This window comes from Myodes glareolus, chromosome 17, assembly GCF_982192425.1.
Source record: "Myodes glareolus chromosome 17, mMyoGla1.1, whole genome shotgun sequence".
In the NCBI taxonomy this organism is placed as follows: Eukaryota; Metazoa; Chordata; class Mammalia; order Rodentia; family Cricetidae; genus Myodes; species Myodes glareolus.
Genome location: NC_142042.1, coordinates 31,946,565 through 31,960,758, shown reverse-complemented (window position 1 = coordinate 31,960,758; position 14,194 = coordinate 31,946,565).

Sequence of the window (14,194 nt, the reverse complement as noted above, 5' to 3'; positions counted from 1 at the left end):
GTCCCTATGTTAAATCCATCCTTATGTGTTCTGATATCCCTGTGTGTTCTCTCTGCCACTCTACTTTGGAATGCCATTACCTCACTTAGGAAATACCTGTCCAACCACTCCATTAAGCAAACCCCACCCACTGCATGGATCAAACGATTTAGTATTGTCAAATCTGAATTATTTGCAACTTCGTCTATGGGTTACAAACGATCCTAGTAAAAGTTTCAATAAGTTACTTTGTAGATGTTAGCAAACTGATTCTAAAGTTCCTTATCAGAGGTAGGAGGACCAAATAACCAACATGATTTTAAAGTAAAACCAACTTGGAGGCAGATTACTGACACAATAAAGTGTCAAGAAAGTACAGATAAAATCAAGCTACCACTAGGTACCACTGTGTGCTTATTATGATAGCAAAAATCTGAGTCAGATTAAACATTGGGGAGGATGTGACTTGTAGGAACTACTGTTCAGGGATTATAAACTATCAAAACCACTTTTGAAGTTCGTATGGCAATTTCACACACACAAATACATACAAACCCTAGTATATAGTCACAACATTGTATTACTTGATAATTAAACAAAGGAGGGGAAAACATAAATCCACACAAAAACTTGCAGTTCTGAAAAAACAATTTTACCTAGAAACATATCCAACACCCAGGTAACCAAAATGTCCCTTTTTCATGAATTTGTTTAACACAATCGAAGCTTTAACATTGATTTTTAAACCTGGAAAAAATCTTTGAACCCTGTCAGACCCCAACACCTTTGGCTTTTTAAAAATCATTCCTTACTCCAAACACTTGAGCAACGCTCCACATGATCCTCACCTCACAAATTTAAACCCTTATGCAATTCATAGCTGCTGGCCCCAACTCGAGCCAACACTCAGTAACAAAGTCAGACAGCATTCCTCGCTTTCTGAATGTTTTCTTTAAATGAGTCAGTCCAGAGATTCCTGAGAAAGAATAAGAGACACTCTTCACAGACTGCAATAAAGGAGGACCCACCCCCATGCCCTCTCCACCTCATGCTGGGCTCCCTGTGGCCTCAAGTCTTCCTTCTGCTAGGTGGACACTGTAACCCGTCTGAAGTATGGAATCAACACCAATGTCATGGACATTGGTTTCATTTCCTCATACTGTCCCACCCGACTGACATACTGGAATGCAGGCTTCACCTGTTTCAAGCCATGCCTCCAGAATAGCTATTGTAACCAGTGCTCACCCACTTTCAATAGGAAAAACCCAAAGTAAAGTTAAAGTAGCAAACACATTAGACCCTCCATCCACAACAACTTCTCCCTCCAAAAAAGAAAAAAAATCACAGATATAATGTCATAATCAACTGACAGTGCTTTGACAAACAGTTCTAAATGACCAAAATAGGAAGAAAATAAAAGCCTTTTGGGAAGACACTTTCAGAAACGGTTATAAGGCAAATACATGGTTTACATGGAACAAGGTATCACAAGAAGAGAAAAAAAAAATGGGCTGGTTGCCTGGGAAGAAAACAGAGTAGCAAGTTCGGTTACTCATTCAGAGCAAGGAAAAAACCCTCATCTGCACAAGGAAATTTAGGAAGCTGCACCCACAGCTGGAGAGATGACTCATTGGTCAAAAGCACATCCTGTTCCTGCAGAGGTCTTGTTATGTTTCCAACACCCATGTTGGGCAACTTTGCTCATAACCTCCTGTAACTCCAACACTCTCTTCTGGTCCTTGTCACTGCACATGCATATACAAACCCAAACTCAGACATTAAACACATAATTAAAAAATAAAACAGAGACGTTGAAATAAAAGACAGCAGCACACACATCAGGGGTGAGATGCAAACTGAGGATGCACTAAGCTTTTAACCCTGGTGGAGCTTTAGACTCAGCGCCATCACAAAAGTTGGATTGAAGTAGGATTATAGGGAATGTGTCTTTACCTTGAGGGCATTACCCAGCATGAAGCCAGTCTACAAATACTGGGAAGAGATTTGCTTTCACTTCTCTAAAATAAAAAAAATAAAAAATGTTTATTGAATTGTCTGCAATGTCACATATCTGTAACGCTTAGCACTTTGGTAATGAAGGTAAGAGAATTTCAAGTTCAAGACCAGCCTGACCTACATATTGAACCTGTTTCCCAAAACAAAGCATGAGAATACCTTGCTTTCTCTCTCCATCTTTTTTCTCCTTCCTCTCTCATTTCTGTTCTGAACTAGAATAGGAATCCAGACTTCCACGAAAGTCTCTGGGGAAAACACTAGTTGATGACTATCCAAAGACTAAAGTACCTAGAGACCATACGTGAAAAAAACACAAACTTTACCAAGATAGGTTAGAAACATGACGTAATAGTCAACTACAAAGCACAACAAATAAAAATGCTGAGGAGAATAAACAGTAATTCCAATCCTGCTCAATTTAATAGCCAATATTAGTTTTTCAAAGGTAACAAGAAATGCACTGAATATACTAAGGGAAAAGGGGGCACATCATGTAACTGAACCAGAATTACGGTAGAAGTCTTTACTGCAACTATTTTTAATATACTGAAGTGGAAGAAAACTCTGGAAACACATAGGTGAAATAAAAAGATTTTACTGAAAATACATACATACATATATATATATATATATATAATTATAAAACCCAATCAAATTTTCTAAAGAAGGAAATTGATAGAAATATGACAGAAAAATCAATAAATCTTTAAATAGCTTATTTGAACAGACAAGGGGAAAAAAAATCTCCAGGAACTTAAGAGTTCAGCCAATGTGAAATAGACACACATATAAACAACAAGAGGAAGACAAATGCAAAGACATGAAGATCTTTGGTACACTATGAGATATACCAACGTATGTATAATGGGGATTACAGAAAAAAAAGTAGTGGAAAATGTGCAAAAGAAATCTGGAGTATTAGCTATCAAATTTTCATTAAAAATGCATCTACACGTCTAACAATCTCAACAAACTCCAAAGGAGACAAATGCAAAATGATGCACAAAGAGACAAATTGCATCTTTCTAAAAAGTAGAAGAAAAGAGAATTCCCTATGGTGTGTATGCTAAGGGCAATATTACTTGACTATAAAAAGAATGAAATACTGATACATGCTAAAAACATGAATAAACCTTTAAAACACTATAAATATGTAAAATAATTCTGCTTAGAAGATCATACATTCTATTATTTGCTTATATAAAATGTTTAGAATAGTTAAATAAGTAGAGATAGAAATAAAAGCAGTCATTTGCAGGGTTTGGAAACAGGAAGATGAGGCAGAGTCTTTGGAAGAACCAGGGTTCCTGCTGAAGGAAGGGACTATCTCCATCTCAGTACTTATGGTCACATGACACTGAAGGTGCACTGAAAACTATTTCAAAATGGTATCTTGCATGATATTAATTTTTAAGAGTTAAAATGAAAAAAGGGAATACTTTATTTGAAGAAGTTGTAGAAGTGGAAATGGAAAATGTAGAGTGATTTTTGAAGGCATATTTTTGAAATAAATGAGTTATAGGAACAAAATTGATTCCACAAAGAGTCATTGATGATTAATCAAATAACTAGCCATTGTCCTTTATCTGCAGGTAGGGGTAAGAAGCTGAGAGGCAGTGAAAATATGAAGGCTGTAACCACATGTTTGAGAATGACCAGCAGCCAACACCCATCTGAGACTTACCTGGACACAGGAGCCAACAGCCATAGAAACAAAAAAGTATTTTTCATTTTGAAGATTTCTGGAGTTTAGAAGCTCTGTGCCCCAAAGTTATGGATCTAGGTAGAGAGGAGTTATGTATTTCTCATTGTTTCACACTGATTTACTTATACTTTAAAAAAAACTAAGTAGTAAATCTTCCTCAATCTGTGGCTTATTGTCATAAGTTTATGGCTTATCAGAAAAAATATATATACCTATATTTGTTGCTATGAATATTACAACCAAATGGAGTGCTTTTGCCTTGCTTTAGCAGAATATTCTGCATTCAAGGGGGGAGACTTAATTATTGACTCGTTTTATATTATCTGTGGAGAAAAATTAGGACTATTACACTATAATATACCAAAAATTACAATCCGATCACTCTGGACAGTAAAAATTTTCCCTGTATTTATGTTATAGTTTAAAACCATATCCCTAAGTAAAGTGGGTTGTCCTTGAATTTCAAAACAAGTTCAATCAATTGTAATATCATTCTATAAGAAAGATTTTATATATGGTTAATAAATCATGTCCCATCATCTCTAAAAGTAAGGTAAACCGAAATAGATTTTAAGACATCTTTTTAAGAGGAAAGGGAAAAATAATCAATGAAATGATTCCTAATGATATTCTTCTATACTCATAGATTGGTGTCTTGTCCAGCTGGCATCAGAGAGGCTTCATCTAGCAACTAATGGGAGCAGAGGCAGACCCACGGTCAAACACTATGTGGAGAGAGAATCTAAATTGGAGGTCTCTGTTGGATTCCAACCCCTGGAGATTGGAAAACCCAATGGAAGAGGAGAAAAAATTTAGAGCTCATAGGGGGTAGAACACACCAGGAGAATAAGGTATACCTAATCAACTACTTGAAGAAACTAAAGCAGCAAACACCAGCCCTACATGGATCTCACCAGGTCTTCTGCTTATATGTTATGGCTGGTAGCTTGGTATCCTTGTGAGACTCCTAACAGTAGGAGCAGGTGTATCTCTGACTCTTGTCTGCTCTGGGGATTCATTTCTTCCTATTGTGCTGCCTTGTCCAGTCTTGATATGAGGGCTCTTGCCTTGTCTAATTGTATCTTGTTTTGTCCTGTATGTCGGTCATATCTTGGAGGCAGCTCTCTTCTGAAGGGAGAGAGGAGGAGGGATGGTGGGGAGCTGAAAGCTGTGGAGGGAGGGAAAACTGTGGTCGGGATGTATTATTTGAGAGAAGAGTCTATTTTCAAAAAGATATAAGATACTAAATGAGTAAATAGACAAATAGAAAAGTTTACATAGCATACATCATAACAAGGTATTTTCTTCAGTCAGCCATGTACTTTGATTCCTCTAGGGATTTAAACTTCAGTGAAAATATAATATATTTTTCGAGTAAAGATTGCATAGGGAAAATGGAGGAGAAGGCTTGATGATTGTAAAGTTTTCAGTTCAGATGATTAATGGTTTTGCGAAGTTAAGAAGATTCTAGGATATATTAAACACATGGATTCTATTCATCAATATGTTGCTCGAAGGAGCAAGATTGTTTATAAAGCACAAACATTAATGTTAACATGATTAAAGAATGTAGAAGAAAAAAGTGATGGAACAAGTTTTAGGATCTATGCTTCCCTGTGCTGCAGATGGGTTTAATATGTTAGTGTAAAGTTCTCTATGAGCAATTGAAACTGATGTAATTTGTAAGGTTTATGTCATAGTTTCAAGACAAATACTTGCCCTCGTAAACTTGAAAAAATTATGTTACAAAAAATATTAGCCATGTACATTTTGAGCCCAGTCATTGCTTTCTTCACGGGTTTCATTTTGATTTAATAGCTTTGATATAAAGTAGATAAAGCAAGGAAATAATGACATAAAAATATCAGGCTATTTGAGCTAGTTATCAAATGTTAATTGTTTCTTTATCTTTAAACTAGACCCCTAAACTAAGTAGACCACTATGAGCTAGTGGCCTATTCAGTTTATATAAGCACTGTAGGTGTCCATATAGACAACGGATTACTTACTGTTTCGTTGCTTTGTTAAGTGTCACTGAGGAGAGCTATTTAATTTTCCTTATAGTTAAAAACATGCAGTGTCAAAATATCTGTTCAAATGCAAGTATTAGCTTACCTAAATTGATTGTAATTTAATTAAAAATATCAATGATTTTTTATTTTAACTTCTTTTTAAAACTATGTATTATGTTAAGTCTACTCTAAGAATTATTTCCTTTTTCCCTGAAAAGCTGTTATTTTCATGACTTTGTTTTTGCCTAGGGTTCTTCCTACAATAATGTCTTATTCCAACTATTTCCAAATCGATAGGATGCATTCTAAGTCTTCTTTTTCAGATAAACATGTCCTCATCTGGGAAGGGTGTGATATCACACATCATAGAGCCTATAAACCATTCTATCAATTTCCATGTTCTTGACTAGGTTCTTCAAGATGGAATAGATGACATTAAAATAGAGTAGATCATCAATTTGAAGAACAGCATTTGGAGATGTGGACTCAAATCACCTTAACAATGAGCCAATAGAGAATGAAAAATATCCAAGTTAAATAAAGAAACTAATCAAATTAAATATCCCTATTAGGAACAAAAGGAAAAAGAACTATTTAAAATTTAAAAAAACAATGATTAAGAAGAGAAATATGAATTTAAAAAGTTGTTATGTTGTGGCTCTTTTGTCATATATCATGGAAAATATTTAGACAACACCAATTATGGATAGGAAGAAGTTTGAGAGGAGAAAGAAGTGTTGAATCATCACAGAGGGACCACTCGACCAATCACTGCATTCCACTGGCCACCGGACGAGGGACTACCTTTAGAAAAAAGAGCTGTTAGATAGAGTTAGTAATGATGAAAATTCCTGGTGCCTTCTATACATTTAACTATAGAATTTTATGTTTCTGACCTATTCAAATAAGATTCTGTCTGAAATAAGAACAGCCCTGAACAAGAAAAATTTAGCAGAAGCCTCTATGGCTGATCATATTTCTTTCATTTTGCCGAGCTTTTCATTTCAAACTGAACCTGAAAAATTCAGTAAAACCTGATACAACCCCAAAACTAGGAATTAAGTTCAAATGAGTTTTGTGACTAACAGGCTTAAGCAGAACACATGCCTCACAAAGGACTGTAGACTCTAAAGTTGAAACCTTTCCTCGAACTTACTGTAATCTTCTATAGTCTGCAGGATATAACACTTGCAATTTTCATCAGAACTTTAAGAACTCTTAGGATCCCAAGATTGTAATCTTTAAGTTTTTGATATTTGATTGTGGTTTTTTAAGTGATAGGATCAGATACCTGGGCTCCTTATTGTGGAGCATGGACCCTATTGACTGTTCCACAATTGCCTCCAGTTATAATAATCCACATTGGTTACTATGTGTCAGTCTACCCTGGTCAGCAAGGCTACATATCTGTGGATCAAAGGATATGCCAAAATATCCTTGTGTGGTAGCCACAGACTCCACTTGTTTAAGCTTAAAAGTAGTGTGAACGAAGCATTTCACAATTTCTATTATTAAACAAACAAAACACGAAGTGATGTTTGCAGTCAGTTTAAGCAAATACAAGTACAGGGAAAGAGTATAACTGGTGATATGTCTTATCATGCTTGCTCATGTGAAAAGAGCCAAGTATATTCCTCCCAGGCCTTTGCCTTTTCCACAGGTACAATGAGGACATGCCGGGGCATTCCCTTCCTGTCAGTTCCTTTCAAGTGCATTAATTTATCATGGTTTATGCAATTCTTTCTAGAAAGCCATTTTGTGAAAAGAACATTGTGCACTCTGCCCTAACCATAGTTTACAGCTTTCTTAGAAAAGTTCTTCACAAGCATGAAATTGCTACAGATGGCTGAATGGCATCCTTTCTATTCTTCCACTGAAATTATTGCCAAGACTGAGATAAGTCTTAGGAGTGTTGGTCTGGTTTTCCTGGCAGGTCTGTGGACAGAGGCCATCTGTGACAATGGCCCAGTTCTCTCTTTCTTTCTTTCTTTTTCTTTCTCTCTCTCTCTCTCTCTCTCTCTCTCTCTCTCTCTCTCTCTCTCTCCTGATCTGATTAAACACCCAGTCAACACAACTATAGCAGCATCCCTTCCTTGGAGCCTGTGCCCTTCAGAGCAATGCCTGTGTTCCATAGTGATCTCTTGGCTGGTTGAGGAAACCAGTAGTCCGAGCAGTAAAAATAGAATCATGCTTAAACTCAGAGAAAAGTGAAATGAGTCTCAAACAACATGACAGAGTTTTCCAATTATTTTATTTTTATTTCTTGGCATATTTGCAGAAAAAAGCCTTTGGGTCATAATCGTTTTATTGTTTGTCATGAGTGATCAAGAAGCATTCTAGGAACAGTCAAGGCAAGAATTTGGAAAGTGTTCTGCATTGCAGAAGCAGATTCTCTGAAAATGAGAAATGAAAACATGAAGAAATAAAGCACCTGTAAGTTATGTGCCAAAGAAATGCAAGAGTTTAACAAATGCATAGTGAACAAAGACAAGAGGACAACTTTAAGTTCTAAGAAGGGGTGGATGTTTTTATGGTTGCTGTCTTTGGATTGGTTCAATTTTAACTTGCCCCAAATAGGAGCAATGAGCATGTGTGAACGTTATAAATGGAAACTGAAGTGGGGCTGTAGCTCAATGGTAGAATGTTTTCTAAGAATTTGAACATTACTGACTTAGATAAGTAATAAATAAGTAAATTTGAAAATTTTTTACAAAATAAAAATAAAATTAAAACCAAGAATGCCAGTAAATAGAGAAATAACCAGAATCAGATTCTGGTGCCAGATCTTTCTGTGAAGGAACAAAAGAATGACGGTCAAGAGGATACATGGCACCTAAGGGTGAAGAGGATTCCTGGGCTAGTTAAAGTCAGCACTGCAGTGAGTGAGAAGGGTCTAAGCCTGTCTCAGCATTTGTTAAAGTTGAAAGGAGGACAGAAATGGGGAAAAAAAACAGCTAAGCAAGGATGGTTACTGTTGGATCTGAGGGAAAGTGTGTGCATTTTTTAATGTCAACAATCACACAAGCATTCACAGAGGAGAAATACAGGGGTGAAGGACGACTTAGAATGGCTGGAAAGAAAGATGTTCAAAGCACAGAGAAGGAAGTAGTACGGACATAGACAGCAGACTAAAATATTTTAGATTGAAAGAGAAAGGTTCTAGGATAAAGAGAATGAGGAAGCTAGAGGGGAGGAGCTTCATGAATGAGAAGGAGTTGGCTAGATGGCAAAACCGATGATCTAGGGAGCTTAAGGATAATAACCTCCAAGAGGACTACCATTGCCTCAGGAGTACGTGCTGAACCAAAATAAAGATGGGAGTGGTAGGACCTGAAGATTACAGCAATATGCAGAGGTGTTTTTATACAACCTCTGCTTCTGTAGGGACACGTTTAGAAAGAGAGAGGAAGAATAAGAGGGAAAGAATGCTATAAATCACAAACCAAACTTCCTACTAAACACAGGGAAGGATTCATTCCTGGGGAAGGTGACAGGAGGAAGGAGGATTAGAGGGTGGTGCGCTTCGGTGCTGTATATCAACTGTGACATTGCAACTGTTTGCAGAAGCTGATTTGGAACAATGAGGAAGCTTGTTCTTGAAAGGTCTACAGGAAATTCAGCCATGTGGAAGTCAACCAGGTTTCATCAGAAGCAAGGAGAAGCTGCGTGTTGTTCCATTTGGAGTATTATTCTCTGTGCGTAGGAGTCTGAAGAAAGGCACTTTAAAAGTTCCACAGTGTCTTAAGATGATTCCTTAAAGATAAAAAAGAAGCACAAGTTCACAGGCTTCGGTCTGCAACTTGTGACCAGGTAGACAGCAAGTCACTCTAAATCCTTAGGATAAAGACTTGATTTGTTTTGCATATTCAACATGTATTTTTTTTTAAAGAAACCTATTATTTATGATGATACAAAAAGCTCCTTGAGCACCCACAGTTTGGGTGTTTTAAAGAAGAGTGAGTTTGAATTAACATAAAATTCTGAAGTTTAGTTTCAGTTATGTCTTTTTTTTCTTTATTAGATTAAAAAAAAAACCAATCCAAGTTCCCACTCCCTCCTCTCCTCCCATTCCTTCCAGAAACCCTCCCATCCCACCCTCATCTAATCCTCAGAGAGGATAAGGCACATTGCCTTGTGGAAGGTCCAAGGCCCTCCCTACTATATCTAGGCTGAGCAAGGTTTACATCCAAAGAGAACAGGATCCCAAAAAGGCAGTACAAGCAGTAGGGATAAATCCTGGTGTCACTGCCAGCAGCCCCTCGGGCTGCCCCAGCCATGCAACTGTCAACCACATTCAGAGGAACTAGTTTGGTCCTATGCTGTTCCTTCCCAATCCAACTGGAGTTGGTGAGCTCCCATTAGCTCAGGCAAACTGTTTCAGTGTGTGAATCCATCTTGGTCTTGACCTCCTTGCTCATATTCTCATTCCTTCTGCTCTGCAACTGGATTTTGGGAGCTCAGTTCAGTGTTCCAATGTGGGTCTCTGCCTCTACCTCCATCAGCTGCTGGATGAAGGCTCTATGATGATATTTAAGATAATCATCAGTCTGACTACAGGGGAAGTCAAGATCGGGCACCCTCTCCTCTATTGCCCCGGGTCCTAGGTGGGGTCATCCTTTTGAATTCCTGGAAATTTCTCTAGAACTCTTTAATGACTCCCTCAATCAAGATATCTCTCTCCTTGTTCTCATCTTTGTTCTTACTCCATCTTGACCATCCCATTACCTCAAGTTCTCCTCTCTCCTCCCTTCTACCCTCCTTTTCTTCTCCTACCTTTCCCTCTCCCTCCACCTCAATGCTCCCAACCCTGCCAGTCAATCCTGTCCATTTCCAATTTGCAGGTATTTTATATTTTTCTTTGGTTTACCTTATTACATAAATTCCCTGGGATCATGAACTATAGACACAATATCCTTTGTTTATAGCTAGTATCCACTTATGAATGAGTACATACCATATTTATCTTTTTGGATCTGGGTTACCTCACTCAGGATAGTGTTTTCTAATTCCATCCATTTACATTCAAATTTCAAGATGCCAAGATGCTGTTGTTTTTTGTTTTGTTTTGTTTTTCTGCTGAGAAGTACTCTAAAGTGTAAATATGCCATATTTTCTTTATCCATTCTTTGACTGAGGAGCATCTAGGTTGTTTCCAGGTTCTAGTTATTACAACTAATGATGCTATAAACATAGTTGAACAAATGCTTTTGTAGTATGATTGAGCATCTCTTGGGTATATACCCAGGAGTAGTATTGCTGGATCCTGAGGTAAGTTGATTCCCAATTTTCTGAGAAACTGCCATACTGATTTTCAAAGTGGTTGTACAAGTTTGCATCCCCACCAGCAATGGATGAATGTTCCACTTACTCCGCATTCACTCCTGCATAAACTATCATTAGTGTTTTTGATCTTAGCCATTCTGACAGGTATAAGATGGTATCTCAGAGTTGCTTTGATTTACATTTCCCTGATAGCTAAGGAAGTTGAACATTTCCTTAAGTATCTTTTGGCCATCTGAGATTCCTCTTTTGAGAATTCTCTGTTTAGTTCGTTACCCCATTTTTTTTTAACTGGGTTATTTAATTTTGATTTCTAATTTCTTGAATTCTTTATATATTTTGGAGATCAATTTTTTGTCTGAAGTGGGTTGGTGAAAATCTTTTACCATTCAGTGGGCTGTCTTTTGTGTTATTGACTGTGTCATTTGCTTTACAGGAACTTATCAGTTTCAGGTGGTCCCATTTATTTTTTGTTGCTCTCAGTGTTTGTGCTACTGGGGTTATATTTAGGAACTGATCTCCTGTGTCCATGCATTGAAGACTACTTCCCATTTTCTCTTCTATCAGGTTCAGTGTGGTCATATTTATATTGAGGTCTTTTATCCATTTGGACCTGAGTTTTGATCATTTTCATTCTTTTAAATGTTGACATCCAGTTATGCCAGCACCATTTATTGAAGATACTATTTTTTTCCATTGCATGATTTTAGTTTTTTTTTTTTTTAAAAATAGGTGTTCATAGGTATTTGGGTCTTCAATTCAATTCCATTGGCTGATATCTTGTTTTTATGCCAGCACCAAGCTGTTTTCATTACTGTAGCTCTGTAGTAGGGCTTGATGTCAGGGATGGTGAGCCTCTAGAAGTTCCATTGTTGTGTATGTTTGTTTTGGCTATGCTGATTTTTTGTTTGTTTTTCCATATGAATTTGATTATTGTTCTTTCAAGATCTGTGAAGAATTGTGTTGGGATTTTGATGGGGATTGCATTTAGACTATAGATTGCTTTTGGTAGGATTGCCACCTGGAAAGTGGAAACAGAGAAGATCACCTGACAAAATAGGTAGCATAGGGTTGCGGGGTGGGGAAGAAGGAAAGATGGAAGGGGAAGAGGAGAGAAGAAGAGGAGGGGTGAGGAGGACTTGAGGGAATAGTATAGTCAAGATGGAGGAAGGACAGAGATGAGAGCAAGAGAAGAGATACCTTAACTGAGGGAGCCATTATAGAGTTAGCAAGAAACCTGGCTCTAGAGAAATTCCTAAGAATACACATGGATGACCGCAGCTAAGACCCTAAGCAATAGAGGAGAGGGGGCCCAATCTTAACTTGTCCTGTAGTCATACTGACGAATATCTTAAATATCCACCATTGAACCTTCATCAACTGATGGAAACAGAGGCAAAGACCTGCATCTGAGCACTGAACTGAGCTCCCAAAGTCCAGTTGAAGAGTGGGAGGAATGAGAATATGAGCAAACAGGTCAAGAATGAGAATCTTAAAGGTCATCTACATCATCACCAAAGTGCCTAGTTAACACAGATGTTCACAGGTTGGAAAATTCATGTTCTGTCAAATGTAAATTTAGCTATTATTTATTTGTCCATAGTGTGGATATAAAACATTATTCTTTTACATTTCTCTAACAATACAAATATATTTAACTTCATAAAGAAAAATTATTCTAATCTTACATACATTTATATGTAAATCAAGCCAGCTTTATCTGAATATGTGCTTGTTTCTTAGATTTACATTCTGGATTATGCTATGCACCCCTTCCCAATCCAGGAGCTGAAAAAACACTTACCTAGTTTCTATAACATGCATTGTAAAGGGAAATTAAGGTTGAAAATTGAATTTTCACTTTTCACTTTATAATTATTCATACATACTCAATAAAATATATGAAACCACTATCTACACTGAGTTTGTAACTTAATGCAGCTTCCTAGGAAACAATTTCCATGGTGGTTTTAATGAGATCACCTTGTCCCATAATCTCAAGCACTTGAATACCTGGTCTCCGGTAGGTGGCACTGTTTGGGTAAGCTTAGGAAAGGTACTTTGCTGAAAGAAATTGTTTTTTTTTTCAAAGTTTATTAAATTATAAAAGTTTCCATTTCCTCCCCTCCTCCCAACACCCTCCCACTCCCCCAACTCCCTCTCCTCCTCCCACTCCATCCCTAAGAGCAGTCAGGGATTCCTGCCCTGTGGGAAGTTCAAGTTCCTCCCCCCTCCCTCCAGGTCCAGGAAGGTGAGTATCCAAACAGACTGGATCCCAAAAATCCAGTATATGCAGAGGAAACAAGTCCCAGTGTCGTTGTCAATGGCTTTTCAGAAAGACTCCGGGCTAGCCACATTCAGAGAATCCGGCCTCATTCAGAGAATTTGGTTGGATCACGTGCTTGTTCAGTCCCAGTCCAACTGGCCTTGGTGAACTCTCATTAGATCAGTCCCCTTGTATCAGTGGGTGATCGCACCCCTTACAGTCCTGATTTCCTTTTTCATGTTCTTCCTCCTTCTGCTCCTCATTCGGACCTTGGGGGGCTCAGACCGGTGCTCCAATGTGGGTCTCCGTCTGTATCGCCATCCATCGTTGGATGAAGGTTCCCTCTGGTCTTGCCTTCTTTGCTCACATTCTCTTTCCTTCTGCTTCTCGTTTGGACCTAGGGAGTTAAGTCCAGTGTTCCAATGTGGGTCTCTGTCTCTATCTCCATCCATCGCCAGATGAAGGTTCTATGGTGATAAGCGAAATATTCATCAGTATGGTTATGGGCCAAGGCCGGTTCAGGCACCCTCTCCTCTGTCCAGAGAACAATCTGGGGATCTCTCCTTGGACCTGGGATCCCATTTATAATCAAGTCTCTTGTAAACCCTAAAATGACTCCCTTAGTTGAGATATATTCTTCCCTGATCCCATATCCATCCTTCCTCCCTTCCCTCATCCCAGTCCCCCGAGCTTTCCCCATTCCTCCCCTACTCCCTTCTCTCTAACCCTCTCCCCTTCCAACAACCCTCCCACCCCCCCCATGCACCCGAGGTTACCTGGCACTCTTGTCTATTTCCAATCTCCAGGAGGATAACTACATGATTTTCTTCAGGTTCACCTTCTTATTTAGCTTCTCTAGGATCACGAATAATAGGCTCAAAGACCTTTAATTATGGCTAGAATCCACTTATGAGTGAATACATACCATATTCCTCT